Genomic DNA, 24375 nt, shown 5'->3' with positions numbered 1-24375 from the left:
TATGCAATGGTTATAGCTCAACACTTGTTACACGGTCTTTATTGATAATGAAGATTTGTCACCGGGCCTAAAAATCATTAAATTACATCTCATCATACCTGCGTCATATCCGTCACACTCAAAAACCTCCAGCTAGTCATGCAAAGAAAGCTTAGTTGTTCAATACTCTGCAACACCACCATTTACTAACTCTGATGTCAGCCTTTTCTTCCCCACTAAATTTTAGCACTATAATCATGCTGCAAGCTCTGTCTGTTCAATGAAGGTTTTTACCCTTTGCCTTTAATGTAAAATGACAGCCAAATCTTCAGAAGGTTTGGTGTTAAGATTATGTCTTTTATATTCCTACAGTCTCTGTTGTTTAGTTCAGCTTGTCAGGCTGTCAGATAAAGGCCCATGGAGCGTTCTACAGGAATTATTAATGAAGATTTGCCTGGTTTTTCTTCTGGAAACAGATCACTTCACTTTTCATCTCACTGCTTTTTACATTAACAAACTAAAAATAGCCATGAGTATTCTAGGGAAGAAATTACCAATATTTGGCAGTATATTTCTTGCTTTCCAGTTGTTAGATTTGGTTCTTTGCCTAGTTAAGACACAGATAAATGTATAAATCTTAATAGCATAATCCCCAAATTAGTATCCCTGTATCTTTACTCAGAACATGAAGAGCTAAATCTGGTTTCAAAACACCTTGTTTTAAGCATAGGCCTTACTTGGCTTGCCCTGGAAAACAGACATTTAAACACAAAGTTTGATGATGATGGCTTTAGGAAAGTGGCCCACACTGAATTCACCAGCCCAATTGCTGTCCTTCTGCAAACATCCATTCAGAACGACATTGACAAGTGAATCTCTGCCAACTACTCTCTCGTAATCCACACTGCTTTTGTTTATGTGTGCAAATTCACTGTGGTTTGTTGCAGTTCTCTGCTCTGTAGAATCCATTGTAGCCCATCTTCATCTGAGCTCCTCTTTAACAGAGAGAGCCACATGTGTCAGAATATCATATGGATGAAGTTTGACATCTTTATTCATCTTCTATTTATGGGATGAACGTACAGTTAAAAGGTGGCTTGAGACCATCAAACCCACATCTAGCTGTGATCTAAGTGGAATTTAACGTAGGTCTCCTGAGGTGAAGGGAGAAATGAAGGAAAGAAATGAAGTGCCTGTTTCAATTTAATACTTTAGGCCAATTTTTTTTTTAAGAGAAAAAAAAATCAAAGGGCTGGGACCTTCCTTGGCCCCCTGAAGTTTTAGGGTTTCAGATGCTCAGAGATACAATCTGCACAATTTCTTGGCATCTGTTTTTTCCAGGCAGTATATTACCACTATAAAGTAGCCTGAACAGTGAGGTTCTCCCTACTGGGGGCCCACTTCAAAGGCAATGTTTGATGTCCCCTGATGCTGCCTGTGGGTGAAAGCACAGATTGTTGTGTTTCATTTATTAATTACTTAAAACAGAAAAATAAAAGCCAATTTTCTTCTAAATTTCTCTCTGTCTTCTTTGAGTTAACATCCTCCAATCTGGTTTTTGTCATACACGAGTAATTTTAGTTCCAAACACTGGTATGATGTCATTATTTAACACTTTTTTATCTAAGGATATTGGCGTGTCTTGCAAAAGAGTATATTGCTGTTTTGTCCTCTATTTAGAAAACAAACATTGAGAAACTAAGACAGACCACTCCACTATTCCAAAATCACACCATACACATAGTTGGAGATAGGAAGAAAGCCCGGATTTCTTATTCAATTTCATCAGAAAAGGAGACGTCTTCCCAGAACACTGGCAACTCTGGAATCCCCCTGAAACCCAAAGAAGAAAAATGTCCCCCTACTTCCTCATGAACCAAATGTTCCACCAAGCTTTACTTAGAATTAGTTATTTCACTCCAACCACAGTCTGCTAAATATTTTCTCAAAACTAAAGCCAGTCAACAGAGTTCTCTGTGGTGTGAAGCAAAACAAAAACACTCCAAAGTTTTTATGTTGTCACCAGACAAACATTTGCTAAGAACAAGCAGAAATGAGGAGTTAATGGATCCCATATGTGGCCACTAACATAGGTTTATGAGATTTTCCAAGAGATTTCTGAAGATTCCTATAGCACAAAGGAAGATCAAACAGCCACTTTCCTGTCAAACAGGACAACAAATGCTCCATCCATAGTTCCCCCTGCATTTATTTGGGTAAACCTGGAAAGAAAATGTGGCTGCAATATCTGCCTTACAGGGAGCTGACCACAACATGTGGTATACTGGAGCAGGAAAGGAGGTCCTTAAAGATGTCACCTGTGTCCTCACAGCACAAGCAGGCCTGCCCTTAGAGCCCACTGCTTGGTATGAGACGTAGCCTCTGGGGCAGGGCTGAGCAACGGAGGGGTAGAGCTGGACAATTTTCTTCATCCGGGAAAATTGCACACACAAAAATAGCTGTTTTCTTCAGATGTCAATCAGCTCCTTCAAGTTTCAAGCTTCACTGAGGGGTCAGAAGAGGCGTTTCCTCTACACATATTTCAGTATCACATCGGGACGTTCAGCCACACACAGCTTCCGGCACGGGGGCTGTGGTTGTGTTGGAGTTAACCACACAGGGCACAGGGTGAGGGGGCTGTCGTTGTTGTTCTTGTTTTTGTTGTTGTGATGGAGGTGGGGCAGCTGGTGGGGTTAAAACGGTTTCCATTATTATTATTTTCTTTCCCCCTTTGTGTGCTATGAACTCTGAACTAGAGAAATGAGAACTGTCTCCACTGTTGTTAGTAGAATGTCTTCTGTGAGCAAATTCCAACCACTAGAATGTCCGTGGGAACTGCAAAGGCAACCACAACAGTTTTGGAAACTGGGGATGATTGTGGGGCTCCCGGACCGCTGCCCTCCGCCCTGCAGCAGGAAAACAGAACACCCTAGACAGGTGGGGAAGGAGTGGATGGGGGTGAGTCTGCAGGAGAGGGAGCCTGGCCGAAATGTGCTTTTGGATAAAATGTCCCGATTAACCAAGAGCACACAAAACGTGCAGACTGGCAGCACAAGGCCTCAAGCACCCACAAAGCACGCTGAGTCTTTGGGCTGCTCCGTGACAGGGAGATGTGTCTACCCCAGACAAGTTCACCAGTCCGACAGCCTCCTGAGGCCAGTTGGAGAGGAGGTTGAAATGTTCCACAGTGTGAAGAGTCAGCGTGATCTGTAGAGATAATGGAGCATTTGGTTTGACATCCAAAACTGGTGTATCCAGGAGGAGCGGGATTCTTGCTGGGAGGGGAGACAGTAATTGTTTTTAGCAAGACAGATAAGACATTCTGGTTTCTGTAGATTCCTCCCCAACCAAGAAACAACTGCCTCCAATGTCAGTGCTAAATATTGAAATTAAGGCGTGCAAACGCCTCAGCTTCTCTCCACCGCCTGCTGCATGATTACTTTCAAATAAGAATGTCCTTCCTTCTTAATTTTACACTTAGATAGGTAAAAATGTCATCAATTTTAGCAGACTGTTTAGTTTTAATCTGATCAAAACAATCATTCACTAAGAACCTTCTAAGAGACTATAGGAAACATTAATTGTGTAGCTGGACTGGGATACGACTAGAGGGAGGCTTGTAAATAAATCCTAGGACTTGAGTCCAAGAAATATAAAAGGAGATAGAACACAGAAGCTAGTGCAGATAGATGCCTGATGTCTCCTTTTAGGTGAAAGCATAGAAACATGTAGAGCTTGTTTCCTCTGAGGTTAGATACCGTTTAATCCTTCCTTGGGTATTCCCATTTACGGCTGCGGTCAAGTGAATCAACCAGAGACGTTACTATTACTGAAAAAGAAAACCATTTTCTCTACATTGGTGCTGGTTCCAAATTGTGTCTGTGTGATCATCCCTCCCTCAGCCACCTCATTTCCAGGGCTGACAAATATTTAACCTACATAAATACACTTTTGGGGAGATCCTATGCGATTTCTCCCTCCTCGTGACCCAACTCGTATTCTTCAAAATATCAAACAAAACAATTCGCAGAATAAAGTTGCCTTCCGAAAGAGGGATTTCCCCCTCCAGTTTCTCTCCCACTTCCACTAGGTCAGTCTGTCTTTCTTCCCTCCTACTCTCCTACACCCCTTCACCCTCCCCAGCAAACTCTGGAAAAACAGTAGTAACTAACATTTGTGCCTTTGGCAATAAAACCACAGGCCTCACAAACCCCAAATGGCAAAAAGACATTTCCATTCCAATCCCAGTTTTAAATTAAACTGTAATGAAAAATCAGCAGTGGCAGCTGGGACCAGAGACACTGATTGTCTCTAGGAACAAAAAGGAGGGGAGCAGAGGGGGAGAGGAAAAAGAAAAGAGACTGCAAGGAAGCCTCGCTCTGGTAATAAAGCAGCTGGTAAACCTTCAAGTAAAAAGAAATTAGAAAAACAAATCTAGTGCAGAGACAAGCAAAGATGGCTGTTTTCCTCTACATCACAGTGAGGCAGACCACAAATCACCCTCCACTTTATGAATGGACAGGAGGGGGTGGGGTGGGAGGGAAGATGAGTGGGCCTGTGCTGACACCTGGAGGAAGATTAGGGAAATTCTTGGGGGGGTTGGTCCCACCCCCACATTCCGTGAATGAGTGGGGATTTTGTCTTTCTCAGTGGTCATAGTCAATACTGAGGCTTCAAGGAAAAATAAGAAGACCTCATTGCCTTCTTATAAAATATTTTTAATTGATAAATAATAATTGTACATATTTTTGGTGTACATGTGACATTTTCATACATGCATACAATGTGTAATGATCAAATCAGGGCATTTAGGATATCCAAATCTGAAATATTTATCATTTCTTTGTGTTGAGAACATTTCAAATCTTCTTTTCTAGCTGTTACAAAATATGCACGATTTTATTCTTTATCAGAAAAAAAAATGCATTGAAGAAAGCATTTGACTTCAACATGAGGGTTAGAACAATTCATGTAGCTAAATTGAACCCAACTGCGCAGGCTTAACTTTGATTTTAAAAAATACATGGCACAGGTACCTTCATCAGACATGAGAAAAGAATACAGCATTTGAGTATTTCATTCTATAGTTTTCTAAAGCTTGCAAGATTCTGCAGATCTTTCAGCATATAATTTATAATATTTTCTGATGGGTGGTGATCAGAAATCTAGAAAAAAACCTGTACTAGCCTCTAAGGACCAAAGATGCTTCCAAGACGGGAAGCAGTTAAGGATCAAGATAGTGAGTGGACTTAGAGGTAACAGGTAAGAATTAGAGACTGGAAAACCAATAATCCTTAACTTTATTTTGTTCCCAGACCTCTTTAAGCCTGATAAAATTAGTAAACCCTCTTCTGAAAAAAAAAAAAAAGATGTACCTAGGAAGACTGCAACCCACCCTTGATGAAGACTATTGGGATCCCAACCCAAGAAGAAATTCAGAGAAAATATAAAATGTATGATGGCCTATTTAGAGGTCAAATGAGATTTCTTTATAAAAGGAAAATTGTTGTGATTAAAAATACACAAGATCTGTACCAAATAAACAGCCTCTTCAGAGTATGCCCTTGTGATGGTGACTTCGTCTGGAAACTTGGCAGATACTGGGGAGACACTGAAGAGGGTCATCAGCACCAAATGGCAATGCCAAATGAATTTACTATTTAAGTAATAGCCAGGTACGGTGGCTCATCTCTGTAATGCCAGGACTTTGGGAGGCTGAGATGAGAGGATCACTTGAGGCCAGGAGTTCAAGAACAGCCTGGACAACATAGCGAGACCCAGTCTCTAATTAAATCTATAAGAAATTAAAATTATTTATTTTAACTAACCAGATGTTGCCTGTCAAGCACCTCGCATATAGGGCTGAGTGTGAGCACAGTAAGGCTCTGGATGACCCTTTGGATGGACAGTAAGTTCATTAACTCTGTCCTAGTCACCGTGAGCCTGGCTGACATTTATCGACTTTCCTAATAAGAGCTATTGATTTGTTACTAGTATTTTAAAAAATAATTTAGATTTGGCTGTTACATTCTGGTCCTTTTTGCTAAATTCTTTGTTTAGGAAAACAAACAAAATAAAACAAATGGCTTTGGAGGCTGGGCAGTGGCTCATGCCTGTAATGCCAGCACTTCGGGAGTCTGAGATGAGAAGATCATTTGAAGTCAGGAGTTCAAGACCAACCTGACCAACCTGGTGAAATCCCGTCTCTACTAAAAATACAAAAATTAGTGGGGCATGGTGGTACATGCCTGTAATCCCAGCTACTCGGGAGGCCAAGGCACAAGAATCGCTTGAATCTGGGAGGTGGAGGTTATAGTGAGCTGCGATCGTGCCACTGAACTCCAGCCTGGGCAACACAGCAAGATTCTGTTTCAAAAAACAAACAAACAAACAGCTTTGGAAGACTGGGTGAATGGAAGTGTCTTCAGCCCCACCCTTTTGATGTAGTTCATTAGTTCATTCTCGCATATTCTACTCATCTCCTACTTTCTCTTCTTACCTCCTTTTTACCACTTTAGTTTTGATCTCTATGTTATCATTAGAAGATGATGAGGGAAAAACAGACAGAAGAAATCCTCAACTTCCTTAGAAGAGTTGGTTGCAGAAGAAAGTTGTAAAACTTCACAGAAACAACTATAAGGCTTAAATCAGGAAAACTGAAAAAATAAAAAGAATAATTTATTTCATTGTGATGGCAATGCTGTGGGGTTTTTTCACACCAGATTTAGCCATGTGCCGTGATATATGTCAAAGCTTATTTCTACCTGTTTCACTGAATAGCATTCAAGTATGCTTGCATAATATAGTGTCTTCCTAGTAAATGAGTACTCTGCAGGATCAAGCACTTTTATTTATAACTTTTTCTTTATGGCTTTCTGAGCTGTAACTAAAAATACCTGATGAATGTTTTAAGACCTTTGCTCCTCCCCAGTCTCTGATTTTTGTTGTTGTTTTTTTAAATTAAGGGTTTGAGCAACTAAACCAAAACATCACATGAATCAAAGGTTTCTCTTTACCTTTACATTTCCCAAACATTAAATAAATCCTAATTTTCCCAGCTCCCAGTCTGTCAGAAATTGTTTACACACACAGTATAAAGAATGCAATCAGGCCCTTTCGTGGTGGTAGAGATGGGGAAGGCATTTAAACCTACAGAAGATAAATTCTCTATTGCTGAAGCCACATGGTGGTAGATGAAATATGAATTAGGGAGTAAAGCAGAATTGTATTCTAATCTCTGATTTGCTGTATACAGGGCTTGAATTTTTGCCAAGTTCCTTAACTTCTTTGAGCTCCTGTTTCCTTATCAATTGGGGAGAATATTAACTTACCAAAATGTGCTCAGTATTTTATTAATATCTGTTTTCTTCCCTAGAGTGTAAGTTTCCTGGGGCAGGGACATGTCTGACTAATTCACTGTTGGGCTCCAGAATCTGGCCAGGATAGGTGTTCCTCACCTATGTGTTGAATAAAGATTGCACATGGTGCGGCATTTAATGGCATATAGCAAATTTTAATTTAAGTTATAATTTAACCTTATTACAGCTAACATTCATGGAGCCATTTTCAATATTTTGGACAGTCTGCTAAGGACTTGACATATATTTAGTTTTTCACAGAAATCCAGAGTTGCCACTTCCGTGTTACAGAGGAGGAACTGAAGATTTAAACCCACATGTCTGGCTCCAAAGTCTTTACCCGTAACACTCCATTACTGTCATGGCAGCAGGCAGTGTGGGGGGCAGTGGGGAAGAAGGATTCATCAAAGTAAAGGGTAAAGGTTGGAGACGAAAAAGAATCAGAGCCCCTCACTGGTCTGTTCGCAGCGTTAACAGAAGGCAGCCCTATAAACAGTCAGTCCTACTTGTTTCCTACCCAAAGCCCAGAGAAGGCTGAATGAAGACAAAGGCAAAATTGTGACATAGGGAGTTTTCCTCTCAAGACCCTCCTCACTCCAGCAACCTCCAGCTCCAGCATTGCCAAGGGTCTTTCTCTTCACTTTGAGTCAACTCCGAGAACCCTCTGGAACCACTGATCTCTGTTTCTGAGAGAGGATGACCCTACACTGCTTTCAAAAGATGAATAATTTCCCCAAATGAATATCAACTTAGAAACAAAATCATTCTGAGCAATTAACCTCTGAAGGTTGTAACTTAGCTGCACTTTCTTTCATTTTCTCTTTTTTTCCCAAAAAATTTCCACTAGAGAAGAAGCACTGTTCTTAATTAAAGTTACTGTCAGAGACCACAAATGGCTTTTTATAATGGCTTCTAAACTTGAAACACCATAGGATATGCCTTTATATTATTTCTGAATCATAGCAAAGAGACTGAACTCTTTTCTCATAGTGTGAAAGGTTTAAATAATATTATGTTTACTAATGCACTGTGTCCAAAACCAATAGAGACCACAGTGGTTATGTAGAATTCAAACACATAAAATCCATACATCTGTGGGAAGTAGTAGCACATACTGTACTTTAAAAATATAACCCTGCATGCATATGATAGTTCAGTCTTACATCAGTTCCCAGTGATCTTCCCCATAGAAGGATTTATTAGCAGTGTTTCTCAAGGTGTGTTCTGGGTCTGACCTGCATTAGAATTATCTGCACTGGGGTCACCTAAGTGCTGGTTAAACACACAGATTCCTGAGCCCCACTGAAATACAACAAAATTAGAAACTCTAGGGTAGGAACTTGGAATCCTCATATTTGAAAAATATCCCTCAATGACTTTTAATTCTTGCCAAAAAGTCTGAGAACCACTGATATATAGCATAGTGTACTTAAGAGCACAGACTTTGGAATCAGCCAGCTTTGGGTTTAAACCTCACTTGCCTCATCTATCGAATGATCGGTATCATACCTACCTTCTCAGTCTGTTGTTGCGATTAAGCGAGAGAATACATGAGGGGCAGAGCCAAGCGTGTGATGGTGTAAGTATAGGAGTCTCTCCTCTCTGCCTTCCTGAGAGGATTCTGTATACTGCTGCTTGGCTCTGGGTTAACTGAGTGAATTAAGGGCAAGGAGCTACAAAGGGAGGAAAACAAAATCTGAAAAGTAAGAGAAGATGTGAAAGAATAAGTAGTGGTCCCGTAGGGACTGAAAGTTGGGGGTGGGGAGTGGTGTGGGTGCAATGGTGGAGACGAGCGACTGAGGAAAAGTATGGAGCTTTAGGAAGAGAAATGGATAAAGAAGAATTTTTTAGGAGTCTTTTCGTTGTGTTATAACATAAAATTTCCCCTTTGCAACTTTTTCAAAAATGTTTACAAAATAAAAGACATTTTTCCAAAGCACTAGGAGTCAAATTTGAATTTTAGTTGCATTATCATCCAAAGACAAGCTCTAACTCTGGAAGGTCCAGATTAGAAGATGATAGATAGATGATAGATAGATAGATAGATAGATAGATAGATAGATACTTAATACAAAGCCTAACGAGTACCCACTCATCAAAATACTAGACTTATCTCTAACTGATGCAATTATTCTGTGATGTCCTACTAATTTTATGCCCAACTTCTACTTTTCAAAAACTTGTTTCTATTCCAAGTTATCCTAAATTTCCATTGTTTATGCTTCTCTTTATTTCCCTTAATATATCCTTGTGCTAATGTATCTTTTGCTTATTTTTTTCTTTCTTTTCCATGACTCATTCTTTTCTTGCCCTTTCTCGAGTCTTTTTCTTTTATATCACCATCTTCTGAGGCAGCCTCACTCTGTAAACTTCTAGAACTCAGTTTAAAGCAGGATATCAAGGATGGTCCACGGCCTGGCTTTTCTTACTCCAGGGAACCCCAGCCCTGGAGTTGTGATAATGTAGGTCTCTGGTGGTTTTGCTTTCTTCCTTTCCTTCACCATGCTCCTTGTCTTTTCAGACTTGTGATTATGAGCTGGGACCTCTGTGTGCTGGAGGGGCTTGCTGCAGTGGTGAACCCCAAAGCCTGTTCTTTGATATTGGCCTCTGTGGGCCCTCTATAGATTCTTTCATTCTTCCAGAAACCACTGATTGTTGTTTCTCTCATTTTTCCCTTGGAGAACTGCTCTACCTCCATCCCATGTGACGCTACTGGGGCCATTCATCACATGCTTGATGGGACAAGTTTCAGGCCTAGCCAATCATGACAGGTAATCCCTCTGTCCATGCTGAGTGGTTCAAGGATATCCATATGACCCAACTAATGCCAAAGTATCTAATACGTTTTAATACCTGGATATTGTCTTCTGGGATGAAGTCCTGTAAGAATGATGCAAATTAGATCTACTTGCAGTTATCTTTTCTAACACTATGAAAGAGGTAACTGCAATGAGAGAGGTAATATCCCTGGAACACCTTGAAGTAATAAAAAATAGAAGTAGGTGGATAAATACGCTAGCTTTCTCACTACTCAGGGTACAATTCTAAGACATATTCCACACATTCGCTTAATGGTTCCCAGAAGATTTGAATGCCAATTGCCCACAACGGTAGCTTGTTCATAACACACTTTTTATTTGCTTTTCTTCCTTCCCTGTCTCACTTCTTAATTCCCTCATAGTCCTTCCTGGGATCACATCTTAAATAAAATACACCCCAATCCTGGTTTAGTATGCAGAGTAATGCCCACCCTTTCTCCCCTAAAATAGTCTACATCCTAATCTTCAGAACCTCTGGACATGATAGGTTATGTGGCAAAGGTGAATTAAGGTTGCAGATGTACAGATGTAATTAAGGTTGTTAATCCACTGACCTCTAAATAGAGAGATTTTCCTGGATTATTAGGTGGGTCCAATGTAATCACAAGGGTCCCTGTAAAACTAGAAGAAGGAATTGGAAGAGATGACCAGAGAGATGGCACTGTGAGAAGGTCTTGGCCTGATCTTGCCAGCTTTGAAGATAGAATAAGGGGCCATGAGCCAAGGAAGTGGGCAACCTCTAGAGGCAGGAAAAGAGGCAGGGCTTGTCCTGGAATCTCCTAATGGCACCCTAATGACACCTTGATCCTAGCGCAATGAGATACATGGAGAACTTCTGATCTGTAGAACTGTGGAATAATAAATGTGTGTGGTTTTAAGCCGAAGTTTGTGGTAATTCATCACAGCAGCAGTAAAAACAAATACAGTGATTCAGGATACATTTGGGGGAAACCCACATTTCAGATAACTGCTTTTTCTTCTTGTTCTTGGGGTGTTCAGTCCCATTTTCCCTAATATACAATGGGGCAAATGCTTGATGGATATGACTGCCAAAACAATGTAGAAAATTGAACTAATATGGAATGGATAATTACATTAAACTGCTGTCTCTTTGGCAGAGAAGGCCTTACCTTGGAGCGCCAGAGAAGTCTCACTAGGGTAACAGTTTTAATTAGTCCAGCTCTGTCTCATATCCAATGCTCAGCTCTGCATCTGTTGATATTTCTCATTTATAATATGAAATAATTGAAATATTCCAGTATTAAGAAACAATTATTACTAGAGACACTGGTGGGTTCAGCTAGTACCTGGATGCAAATAGTTTCATATTTCACTGTAAAGAATCTCTATCTTAAGAAATAATGTAATATTTTTTCAGATCTCTTAAAGCAGTCATCCTTTAAAGTAAAAGCTCCAGAAATGAATAACCATAACCTTCTTATTTATTTATATTTTAAATCCTCAAAGTATTGGCCCATCTCATTTTCTTAGTCAAAGCTTGCTTCCTGGTTTTGCCCTGCTAATGACCTCAGCTCCTCTTGATGCTTTAGGACCAAATGCTCTTTGATTAATCATTCTCTGTGTTAATATCAAATGGCCCTTGAATTCTTCAAACAGATTGCTGCTTCTGTTAAATAATGTCCTAAATACACAAAGCAGATAAATGATGACCATTGCTCCAAGACTGCATTGCAATTATAATGAAAAGACACATAACTGATGAGCTCCATATCTGAACTTAAAATGATTTGTGAAGCAAAAGATCAAGAGAAGTACAGGCTGAGGTCTCAAGTTAGAGTTGCTGTGATGAAGTATAAACTGGCGCTAGAAAGCATTTTGAAATTGCTTGATATATGTGTATGTGTGCGTGTCTCTCTGTGTGTGTGCATATATATTTTTTTTCTTTGAAATGGTTAAATGCTTCAAGGAATAGAGCCTCTTTGGGGGGCAAAGGCCCAGAATGATATGCATCAGGGTTTTATTTCATTTCAGTCTCTTGCTTATTTTAATTTATGAGGTGTGGAGAATATTAGTTTTTTGGATGATTTAATATTTTATGTTGTAAGTGATCTGCAGTCAGTTTGTTAATTAGATACTGCAGACAGGCTGTTTAATATTATGTGTTGACTCTGCAGGAAAAAAGAAATATAGAATATTTCTGATAGGCAAAAAACAAAAAAATCGAAGGCACATGATCAAAGTTCTTTTACAGACCATGTGTTGGAGGTGCTTTGCTGTAGAACAAATTGTATTTTGCCCTTATAAAGTCTCCCAGAGTGTGCTAGAGATAATTGGAGCCCTCTATTGCTTTGCTCCCTTAGAAGGTTTCTGGAGTTGGGCAGGAAAAGAAGACAGGAACCTGAGCCTTTAATTTAAATAAGAAAGCCATGTCTGGGAAAATTAGAATACTTTTGGAAGTTGGGAATCCATGGAAATGGATTGTTCTATTTTGATTTCCTTAGAGGACCCAGTTTGAAGTAGTGATTTTATGTGATTTCCTTCTGGTCCTGTCCTCAATACCAACATCTTCTGAATAAAGAGATGATATGGTATCCCAGTATATTAGTTATGTATTTAGCTTTTTAGTTGGAGACTTACGAATGGGGGAAAACTGACATTGAAAATATCGATACAAGGCCGGGCTCGGTGGCTCACGCTGGTAATCCCAGCACTTTGGGAGGCCAAGGCAGGTGGCCCACCTGAGGTCATGAGTTCGAGACCAGCCGGGCCAACATGGAAGAAACCCGTCTCTACGAAAAATACAAAAATTAGCTGGGCATGGTGGCACATGCCTGTAATTCCAGCTACTTGGGAGGCTGAGGCAGAAGAATTGCTTGAACCCAGGAAGCGGAGGTTGCAGTGAGCTGAGATCGTGCCATTGCACTCCAGCCTGGGCAACAAGAATGAAACTCCATCTCAGAACAACAACAACAACAACAACAAAACCAAAAATATAGATGCATTTTCTTCTACTCCTGCTATAAAGGGAGGCTATGAGATAGTTTCTTTGGTTGGTGTCTACTACACGGGTTGGTTTTGCTGAGCAAAGAACCCACCAACAAGGGGCTCTCTCACACAGCTCCGTTAGATGTGTCTTATTTTTGCTTTGTATAAAGCAAGTGTGCCTAACTCCAGGGAGATTTTTTAGTGAATATTCAACATATATCATAAGGTCAAAAGAGAAATAAATTGGGTGATTCATTTTAACTTCAAGTATGTGAAATTGAATATTGAGTTCTAATAACTAATATTTCTCTAAAATAAAAACCTTTGCAAGGTGTTCAACATTCATAAGCAATGCAACAGTGACACATTATTCTGTGGCACGCTGCAAGGCTTTGAAGAAGTTTTGAGTTGTGCTTTATAAGAACAAAATGGTGGTACATACTATAAATAAGAGAGTTAAAAATAATTCTCCAGTATAACAAAAATGGCACAAAAATTCATAGTCACCAACATAACTAGTATGTTTTCATTCATTTCTTAGCCTTTTGTCTGTTTTATCCCATCTATAATATCAGAATATTCAACATATTACCTTGCTTTCCTGGAGCTAACGTGACCAATATTAGCACATGGTAAATAAGAAACTATTTTTTCCCATCAAAATAGTATTTTCCAAAGGCAAAATAATCAACAATTGTTATTGTTTCTATTTAAGTTTTATGTGCCTTGTGTACCCAATATGAAGAAACAGTAGGAGCAAAGTGGCAGAATAGAAGATGCACAGCTTTAGTCCCCTTCACAGAAATATGACTAACAACTATCCACATACAAGAATGCTTTCATGAAAATTTCAGAGCCCAAGGATGAGACCCAAAGCACCCTTTTGGAGTACAAAACAGAAAACCCACATTAAAAGAATAAGAGAAACAGTCTCACCTTGACCATGTCATCCCTCTCTCAGGCTAGTACAGTACCACATCAATAGGGTTCTCTTGGGCCTCTGATTTCCCCAGTGGGAAAAAGAGAGTCCAAGATAGACATTCAGCTTCTTCAACATTCAGAGGCACTTGCCAGGAGGCCCACTTCTATCTCACGTTATGGAGAGCACTGCGGAAATCGGCAGGGATAGACCACCTGGGATTAGCTAGGGACAGAGAAGGAGGGCATGACTCATAGTAACCAGTACATTGATCTTGGTGGTGGCACTGCATCCCAGCTGGTGACCTTGACTGACCCGAGAGCCCACCCACCTGCAAAACCAAGCCAGTGGCCCCATCTAGCCAGGGAGCATGGTCAGCAATTCTGCCCAGATGGGGTCCTGAGCCAGTGGTTCAGTTTGGCCACAGAGTGCAGCCAGAAGTCCCATGCAGTCAGGGAATCAAGCCAGCAGCCTCACCTAGCTGCAGAGCCCAATCTGAGGTTTTGCCTGCCCAGGGGGCCAAGGCAGAAGCTCCACCCAACTGTAGAGCACAGTAAGTGATCCCAACGAACTGCTACGCACAGCGTGCAGCCCCACCCAATCACACAGCACAGCCTGAGACCCCACCTCAATATGGAGCCAAGCCAGTGGCACCATCTGACTGGGAAACACAGACTGAAGCACCACCTGACCAGGGGAAATTGAAGATGCAATCCAGTATCTCTCTCTGAGTCCAGCTCTAACATGAAGTCCATCTAGTGGACCCACCTGACAGTGGCGCCCAGCCAGTAGTACCACCAGACCTCAAAGCATGGGACAGTTACTTTGCTCAACCTTAGCAGCATGCCTTCCCTACCTTCAGACACTATCAGTTGGTTCATTCAGAACTCCAGGCTGGGCTGACTAGTGAAGGTCCTTCCCTTCTGAAGCAAACCTGTCAAGGCTGGAAGAGGTGACTGCTTCCTCAAATGCAGACACCCATGTAAGGATACACCAATTATGATGAATCAAGGAAACATGACACCACCAAAGGAAACTAATAAAGCTCCAATAACTGACACTAAGTAAATGAAGATGCATGAACTGACTGACAAAGAATTCAGAATAATGCTCAGAAGGGAGTTCAGTGAACTATAAGAAAACACAGATGAACAACTAGAAAGCATCAAAAAATAAAAAATAAATCCTAGAGCAATGACTAAAATTCAATAGAGAGCTTCAATAGACTTGATGAAGCAGAAGAAAGAGTTGGTGAAATTTAAGAAGTCATTGGAAATTATCCAGTCAGGAGAGCAAAAAGAAAATAATGAAAAGAAGTGAAGAAAGCCTACATAACTTATAGGACATCATAAAGTTAATATTATATGCATTTTGTTTTGTTTTGTTTTGTTTTGTTTTGTTTTGTTTTGTTTGGAGATTGAGTCTTGCTCTGTTGCCCAGGCTGGAGTGCAGTGGCGTGATCTTGGCTTACTGCAACCTCTGCCTCCCAGGTTCAAATGATTCTCCTGCCTCAGCCTCCCAAGTAGCTAGGATTACAGGTACCCTCACCACACATGGCTAATCTTTGTATTTTAATGGAGACAGAGTTTCACCATGTTGACCAGGCTGGTCTAGAACTCCTGGCCTCAAGTGATCCGCCTGCCTCAGCCTCCAAAAGTGCTGGGATTACAGGCATGAGCCACTGCATCTGGCTATACACATTTTTGAGGTCCAGAAGGGGAAGCTATAGAGAAAGGGACAGAAAGTCTATTTAAAGAAATAGTGACTGAACACTTACAAATTTGGAGAAAGAAATGGACATCCAGATCCATTAGGGCTGAAAGTTCCCAAATAGGTTAAAACTGAATAAGTCTACCGAAACTGACAAAAGTCAAATATAAAGGATTTGGAAAGCAACCAGAGAAAAGCAACTCATCACATAATGAGGGAGCCTCCAAAAAATTATCAGTGGATTTCTCAACCCTGCAGGCCAGGAGAGAATTGAATGATAAGTTCAAAATATTAAAAGAAAAAAAATTTTCATCTAAGAATACTATAGCGAGAAAAAAATTGTCCTTCAGAAATCAAGAAGAAACTTCAGCAAACAAAAGTCGAGGGAGTTCATCACTACAATATCTGCCATACAAGATATACTAAAGGGAGTTCTTCAAGCTGAAATGAAAGCACATTAATTAACAACATAAAAAGATGTAAATGTATAAAACTCATTGGTAAAAGTAAATATATAGTCAAATTTGGAATTATATTGTATTGGTGGCATAGCAACTATTTTCTATTTTATTTTTTCTAGACAGTTTCACTCTGTCATCCAGGCTGGAGGGCAGTGGTACAACCTTGGCTTACTGCAACCTCTGCCTCCCAAGCGATCCTCCAACCTCAGCCTCCCATGCAGCTGGGACTATACCCAGCTAATTTTTTGTATTTTTTTTAGAGACAGGGTTTTGCCATGTTGCCCAGGCTGGTCTCCAACTCCTGAGCACAAATGATCTGTCTACCTCGTCCTGCCAAAGTGCTGCCAAATACCTGGCAATCATTTTCAACTCTACTATAATAGTTAAAAAATAAATAACTTAATAATAATTATAATTATAATAATTTGTTAGTGAATACAGACATAAAAATGTAAATTATAACATCAGTAATCTATACTGTGAGGTGGGAAGTAAAAGTATCATTTTTATATGTACTCAAGTTATATCTGCTTAAAATATAATGTTATAACTATAAGATGTTTTATGTAAATCTCATGATAATAGCAACACCTGTAGTGGATACACGGAAGACTAAGAGAAAAGAATCAAAGCATACCACCACAGAAAGTCATCAAATCATAAAGGAAGCCAGAAAGAGAGGAAAAAAGGAAGAAAAGAACTGAAAAACAGTCACAAAACACTTCACAAAGTGGCAGTAAGTTTTTACCTATGAATAATTACTTTAAATGTAAATAGATTGAATTCCTCAATCAAAAGACTAAAATGACAGAGTGGAGAAAAAAAAAGATTCAATTATATGCTGCCTACAGGGGACTCACTTCAGGTTTAAGAACACAGATAGGTTGAAAGTAAGGCATGGACAAAGTCTATACTTATATTAGACAAAATAGATTTTAGGAAAAAAAACTGTTACAAGAAACACAAATGCCATATGATCTCACTTATTGTGAAATCTAAAAAAAGTTGAACTCATAGAATCAGGGAGTAGAATGGTAGGTACCAGGGGAAACTGTCTGGGAGGTGTTTGGGGAGATGTTGGTTAAAGGATACAAATCTTTAGTTAGACATGAGGATTAGGTTCAATAAATCTCTTGTACAACATGGTGACCATAGTTAGAAATATATTGTATTTTTGAAAATCATTAAGAGTATATTTAAACTGTTCTTGCATTTTAAAAGATAAGTATGTGAGGTAATGCATATGTTGATAAATCCTATCTAATCATTTTACAATGTCTATCTACATACTTCAAAAATGTTGTACACAATAAATATATAAAATTTTTGTCAATTAAAGATAAGTAAATATTTTTAAACTGTTACAAGAGACAAAGAAGGTTATTATATAATGATAAAGGTGTTAATTCATCAAGAAAATATAACAATTGTAAATATTTATGCATTTAACTTTGGAGCACCTAATATATAAAGTGAATATTAACAGAACTGAGAGGAGAAATAAACAGCAATACAATAAGAGCAGAGACTTTGTCCATGCCTATACTTTCAACCTATCTGTGTTCTTAAACCCAAAGTGACTGAAATCATATCTAGTGTCATTTCTAAGCACTGTGGTATGAAACCAGAAATCAATAAGGAAGAAAACTGGAAAATTTACAAATACATGGAAATTAAACAACCTATTCCTGAACATCCCATGGGTCAAAGAAGAAATCAAAAGGGAAACAAAAAATATCTTGAGACAAATGAAAATGAAAATACAACATGCCAAAACTATGGGGTGTGGCAAAAGTAATTATAAGAGGGAAGATTATAGCAATAAATGCCTACATTAAGAAAAAAAGAAAGATCTCAAATAAACAACCGAACTTAAATCTGTAATTATAAGAGGGAAGATTATAGCAATAAATGCCTACATTAAGAAAAAAAGAAAGATCTCAAATAAACAACCAAACTTAAATCTGTAATTATAAGAGGGAAGATTATAGCAATAAATGCCTACATTAAGAAAAAAAGAAGGATCTCAAATAAACAACCAAACTTAAATCTCAAAAAACTAGAAAAAGAACAAACTAAGCCCAAAGTTAGTGGAAGAATGGAAATAACAAATATTAGAGCATAAATAAATAAAATAATAAGGAATAGGAAACCAATAGAAAAGAGCAACAAAATTAAGAGTTAGTTTTTTGAAGAGATATATAAAATCAACAAAACTTCAGCTAGACTAAGATAAAAAGAGAAAAGTCTCAAATAAAATCAGAAGTAAAAGACGAGATATTACAACTGATACAGAAATACAAAGGGTCACACAGGACTACTAGGAACAATTATATACCAACAAATTGGACAATTCAGAAGAAATAGATAAATTCATAGACACATACACCTAGCAAGACTGAATCATGAAGAACTAGAAAATTCGGACAGTTCCATAACAAGTAAGGAGAATGAGTTAGTAATAAAAAGTATCCCATAAAAGAAAATCAAAGACCTGATGGCTTTTCTGCTAAATTTTACCCAACATTTAAATAATTAATGCCAATTCTTCACAATCTCTTCCAAAAAAATTGAAGAGGAGGGAACACTTCAAAACTCATTTTATGTAGCCAGGTTTACCTTGATAACAAAGCCAGACAAGGACAGTACAAGAAAAGAATATTACAGGCCAATATCACTGGAAAACATTGATGAAACAATTTTCAACAAAATATTAGCAAGCCAAATGCAGCAGCACATTAAAAGCATAATTCACCATGAGTAAGTGGACTTTATCCCTGGGATGCAAGGATGGCTTCACAAATCAATAAATGTGATATAACACATCAACAAAGTGAAGGATAAAAATCATATTATCATCTCAATAGAAGTAGAAAAAGCATTTAACAACACTCAACCTTCTTTTATGATAAAAACTTTCAACAAATTGGGTATAGATGGAATACATCTCATCATAATAAAGGCTACATATGACAAACCCACAGATCTCACCATATTATGGTGAAAAGTAAAAGCTTTTCCTTTGAGATTAGAAAGGAAGGAAGGAAGACAAGGATGCCACTCTTTGCACTTCTATTCAAAAAGGTAACTTGAAGTCCTAGCCAGAGCAATTAGGCAAGAAAAAGAAATAAAAGTCATCCAAATCAGAAAGGAAGAAGGGAAATTGTCCTTGTTCGCAGATGACATAATCTTACATATTTTTAAAAAACCCTAAAGATTACATCAAAAGTGTTCAAACTAATAAATTTAGTGAAGTTGCAGGATACAAAAACAATATACAAAGAATCCATTGCATTTCTCTACACTAACAACAGAATATCTGAATAAAGAAATAAAACAATCCCACTTATAATCATATCAAAAAATACTTAGAAATAAATTTAACCAAGGAGATGAAAGATCTATTTACTAAAAACTATAAAGCACTAATGAAAGAAATCGAAGATGACACAAATAAATGAAAAGGTGTCCTGTGTTCATGGATTGGAAGAATCTATATTGTTAAAATGTTTACACATGCCAAAGCAATCCATAGATTCAATGTGATACCTATCAAAATTTCAATGGCATTTTTTCACAGAAATAGAAAAAACACACTAAAATTTATATGAAACAATAAATTACACGAAAAAGCCAAAGCAATCTTTGGAAAGAAGAACAGAGCTGGAAGCAACATTCTTCCTGATTTCAAACTATATTACAAAGCTTTAGTAATCAAAATAGTTTGACCCTGGTGTAAAAGCAGACACATAGAACAAAGGAACAGAATTGAGAGCCTAGAACTATATCCATACATATATGGTCAACAAATATTTGACAAGGGCACATAGAATATGTAATTGAGAAAGAATAGTCTCTTCCATAATTAGTGTTGGGAAAAACAGGATATCCACATAAAAAAAGAATGTAATTGGACCCCTATCTTACACCACTTACAAAAATTAACTTGAACTGGATTAAAGACTTAAATGTAATACCTGAATCCATAAAACTCCTGGAAGAAAACATAGGATAAAATCTTCTTGACATTAGTCTTGGCAATTATTTTTTTGGGTGAGTATGATACCAAAAGCAAAAGCACAGGCAACAAAAGCAAAAGTAAACAAGTGTGACTACATCAAACTAAAAAGCTACTACACAGCAAGGGAAACAATAAAATAAAAAGGTAACCTATGGAATGGGATAAAATATTTGCAAACCTTGTGTATCTGATAAGAGGTTAATATCCAAAATATGTAAGAAACTCATACAACTCAACAGCAAAAAATAAATAAAAAACTAACAATTCAATTAAAACATGGGCAATGGAGGGCCAGGCACAGTGGCTCATGCCTGTAATCCCAACACTTTGGGAGGCCGAGGTGGGCCTTGAATTAGTAATAATTCACTTGAGGTCAGGAGTTCGAGACCAGCCATGGTGAAATTCCATCTCTACTAAAAATATAAAAATTATCTGGGCATGGCAGCAGGCACCTGTATCCCAGCTACTCAGGAGGCTGAGGCAGGAGAATTGCTTGAATCCAGGAAGCAGAGGTTGCAGTGAGCCAAGATTGCACCATTGCACTCCAGCCTGGGTGACAGAGGGAGACTCCATCTCAAAAAACAAACAAACAAACAAACAAACAAACAAAAAAACAGGGCAATGGACTTGAATAAACATTTTCCCAAAGAAGACATACAATGGCTAACAGACACATGAAAAGCTGCTCAACATCACTAATCCTCAGGTAAATGCAAACCAAAACCACAATGAGATATCACCTTATACATGTCAGAATTGCTATTATCAAAAAGACAAGAAATAACAAGTGCTGGTGAGGATGTGAAGTAAAGGGAACCCTTGTGCTCTGTTGGTAGAAATGTAAATTGGCAGAGCCATTATGGAAAACAATATGCAGCCTACTCAAAAGTTAAAAATAGAACCACTATATCATCCAACAATGCCACTTCTGTTGAGATATATATCTGAAGGATATCAAATCAGCATCTCAAAGAAATATCTGCATTCGCCTGTTCATTGCAGTATTATTCAAAATAGTTAAGACATGAGAACAACCAAAGTTTTTCAATGGATAAATGGGTAAAAGAAATGCAGTGTGTGTGTTTATACCACATATATGTATATATATACATAAGCATGTATATAATGTATATACACACACAATGGAAGGTAAAAATATATGCACACACACAATAGAATATTACTCAGCCATAAAAAAAGAAGAGAATTCTGCCATTTGTGATAACATGGATAAACCTGAAGTGCATTATGCTAAGTGAAATAAACCAGGCAGAGAAAGACACATACTGCATGATCTCATTTATATATAAACTCTAAAACTGTTACTCTCATAAAAACAGAGAATAGAATGGTGATTTCCAGGGGCTGGAGAGTGGAGGAAATGGGGAGATGTTGCTCAAGGGGTACAAGCTTTCAGTTAAAAGATACATAAATTTTGAGCTGGGCATCAGGGCTTATGCATATAATCCCACCTACTTGAGAGGCTGAGGCGGAAGGATTGCTTGAGTCCAGGAGTTGGAGGCTGCAGTGAGTTATGATCTGCCACTGCACTCCAGCCTGGGTGACAGAGTGAGATCCCACACCTAAAAAATAAATAAATAAAGGTAAATTCTGGGGATTTAATATAAAGCATCGCAACTATAGTTAACAATATTATATTTTATACTTGAAATGTGTTAAAATAGTAGACCTTCAGTGTTCTCACTACACAGAAAAAAATGGTAACTATGTGAGGTGTTGGATGTGTTAACTAAATTGATCGTGCTCATCATTTTACAGTATATATGCATACTAAATCATCATGCTGTAAATCGTAAATATACACAATTATAGTTCAAAAAAGCAGGAATAAAAAGAGTAAAAAGAGTAAGAACTGTGAAATGGATACATATATTATGTTTTGATATATACATCTCAGTTTTTGATATTCTCTCTCAAACAAAACAAAACAAAAACACTCCATTTCCCTTACTGGAAGTAATGGGTAAAATACAGACACTTAACTTCCAGAGTTGAATGCTGAATGCCATTTGGTACACAATGGTTATTCAGTAAACGCTATTAACTGATGCTGCTATTGGAACCTTCATAGTGCACTCTTAAGCATCAATTGGTGCTTCACCTATAGAACATCTTTTACACATTTAACAGAGAGTCATACTATATGAATAAATGGTTGTCTTGATCCTTTAGAAGAAAGCATTTTGTTCTCTTAATGTGGGGATTTTTTGTGAACCTCAAGGTTCTGTCCCAATTAGTTACAATTTACTGATCTAATATCACTCTATGGAAATGTATCATGAACTTGAAATATATATTTAATAAGATAATGCCATCAACCAGCACAGCTCTAAAGAAGGCATCTTTTTTTTCTTTTTGTATCTGCTGTTTAATTTCATTATGATTTCTAAAAATTCTCTGGTAGTGTACAGCTGCTCCACTGTTAATAGCCTTGAAATAGAAATGTGTTACTTTGCTTAGCAAGAGACATCTGCATAGTGTAGAAAAACAAAATCATTTGATGTGATTAATACAGGAAGATGGTTATTCGTATTTTTAATGCATATTGTTTAAACTCAAATATGTTTGCCTTCCAGCCATTCTTAGATATGTTATTCCGATCTATGATTTAAATCTGTGATGCTTTTAGCATCTACATAAAAAAAAGAATGTTTGCCAGCCCATCCAACACCTCCTGCTGCTAGTTGGCTAGGTTTTTTTGAATGTCATAAACAGAGCTTTTGATATGGTACCCGTGGGGCTCTTTATCCAGGATGATGTAAATAACTACTCCCAGCATTTTGTCCTTCCACCATCTTTGATCATGTCATCTTGAAATTTGCCCTGGCAATGAGCAAGAGTCTTTGCTTTCACATTAGAAGAGTTCATACTATATTTGAAAATGTCAAAGTATATAAGCCCTAGGAGGGCAATAGGACAGGTTCAAAAGTTTGCAGATAGATGGATTAGTACAGGCTTAGAAATTACAATTAGAGAGTGCATACATGCCTTCTCTCATTCCGTCATAGTCTTGCAAATCTCTTGCTACATCATAAATCTTTCTATATCTGTGCTCCCATTCTCTAGCCATTTCACAAGTGGTCAGTCTGCTTCTCAGATTTACACACAGAGCCCTGGTGCTGACCTCACTGGAGGGCGTGATTTATGTAGTGGAGCCAGTGACTGAGTGTGGAATACAATCCAGCCCTCTTGACATGAGGCTGAAATGTTCATATCAGACTGTTCTGCTTACCATTCATGGAATGTCAGCACTTACAGGGATCTTAGAGTGCACCTACTTCAGTTTCCTTCTTTTTCAGATAAAGAAAACACTTGGGTAAAGCAGTTTACCATCAAAGATAATTTTCTATTTCTATTTGTCTTAGTCCATTTTATTGTGCTGCCATCACTGAACACCAGAGACTAGGTAATTTATAATTAACAGAAAATTATTTAGTTCTTGCTTCTGGAGGCTGGGAAGTCCAAGATGAAGGAGCTGCATCTGGTAAGGGTCTTCTTGCTGCATCATAACATAGCAGAAGGCATCATTTTCAAATATAGTATGAGCTCTTCTAGTGTGAAAGTTAAGACTTGCTCATTGCTAGGGCAAATTTCATAATGACATGATCAAAGATGATGGAAGGACCAAATGTCGGGAGTAGTTATTTATGTCATCCTGGGTGAGAGAGAGAGAAAAAGAGGCTGAACTTACCCTTTCATAAGGAACTCAATCCTGCAAAAATGAACCCTCTCTTGAAATAACAGCATTAATCCATTCATGAGGGCTCTACCCTCATGAGCTAATCACTTTTTATTGGAGCTTACATTTCTCCTTGGAGATTACATGAACTTTGGGGAACACATTTAAATCATAGCGCATGAATCTAGAATGCCTGCTCCTGTAATTTCTTTAAGAATGTACAGCCTGTACTCCTGCCATAATCTGGAGTGCAAGAAGCATTGACTACAGAGACCTTAAACCCTCATAAGTTCATATGAAATGAACTTTGCCTTTCTTGTCCATAGTTTTTGGAGCCAGAGAGGGCCTACTGGAGATATGTAGCAAAACTAGAAGACCCAGAAGTTCTTCCCTGTCCTATCAAAGCAGCCCTAACTGTTTTCATGACAGGCAAGTAAAATGTTCAAGTAACATGTTTGTCAA

Source organism: Symphalangus syndactylus, chromosome 8, assembly GCF_028878055.3.
Source record: "Symphalangus syndactylus isolate Jambi chromosome 8, NHGRI_mSymSyn1-v2.1_pri, whole genome shotgun sequence".
NCBI classification, from domain to species: Eukaryota; Metazoa; Chordata; class Mammalia; order Primates; family Hylobatidae; genus Symphalangus; species Symphalangus syndactylus.
Note: the sequence above shows the minus strand (reverse complement) of the source record.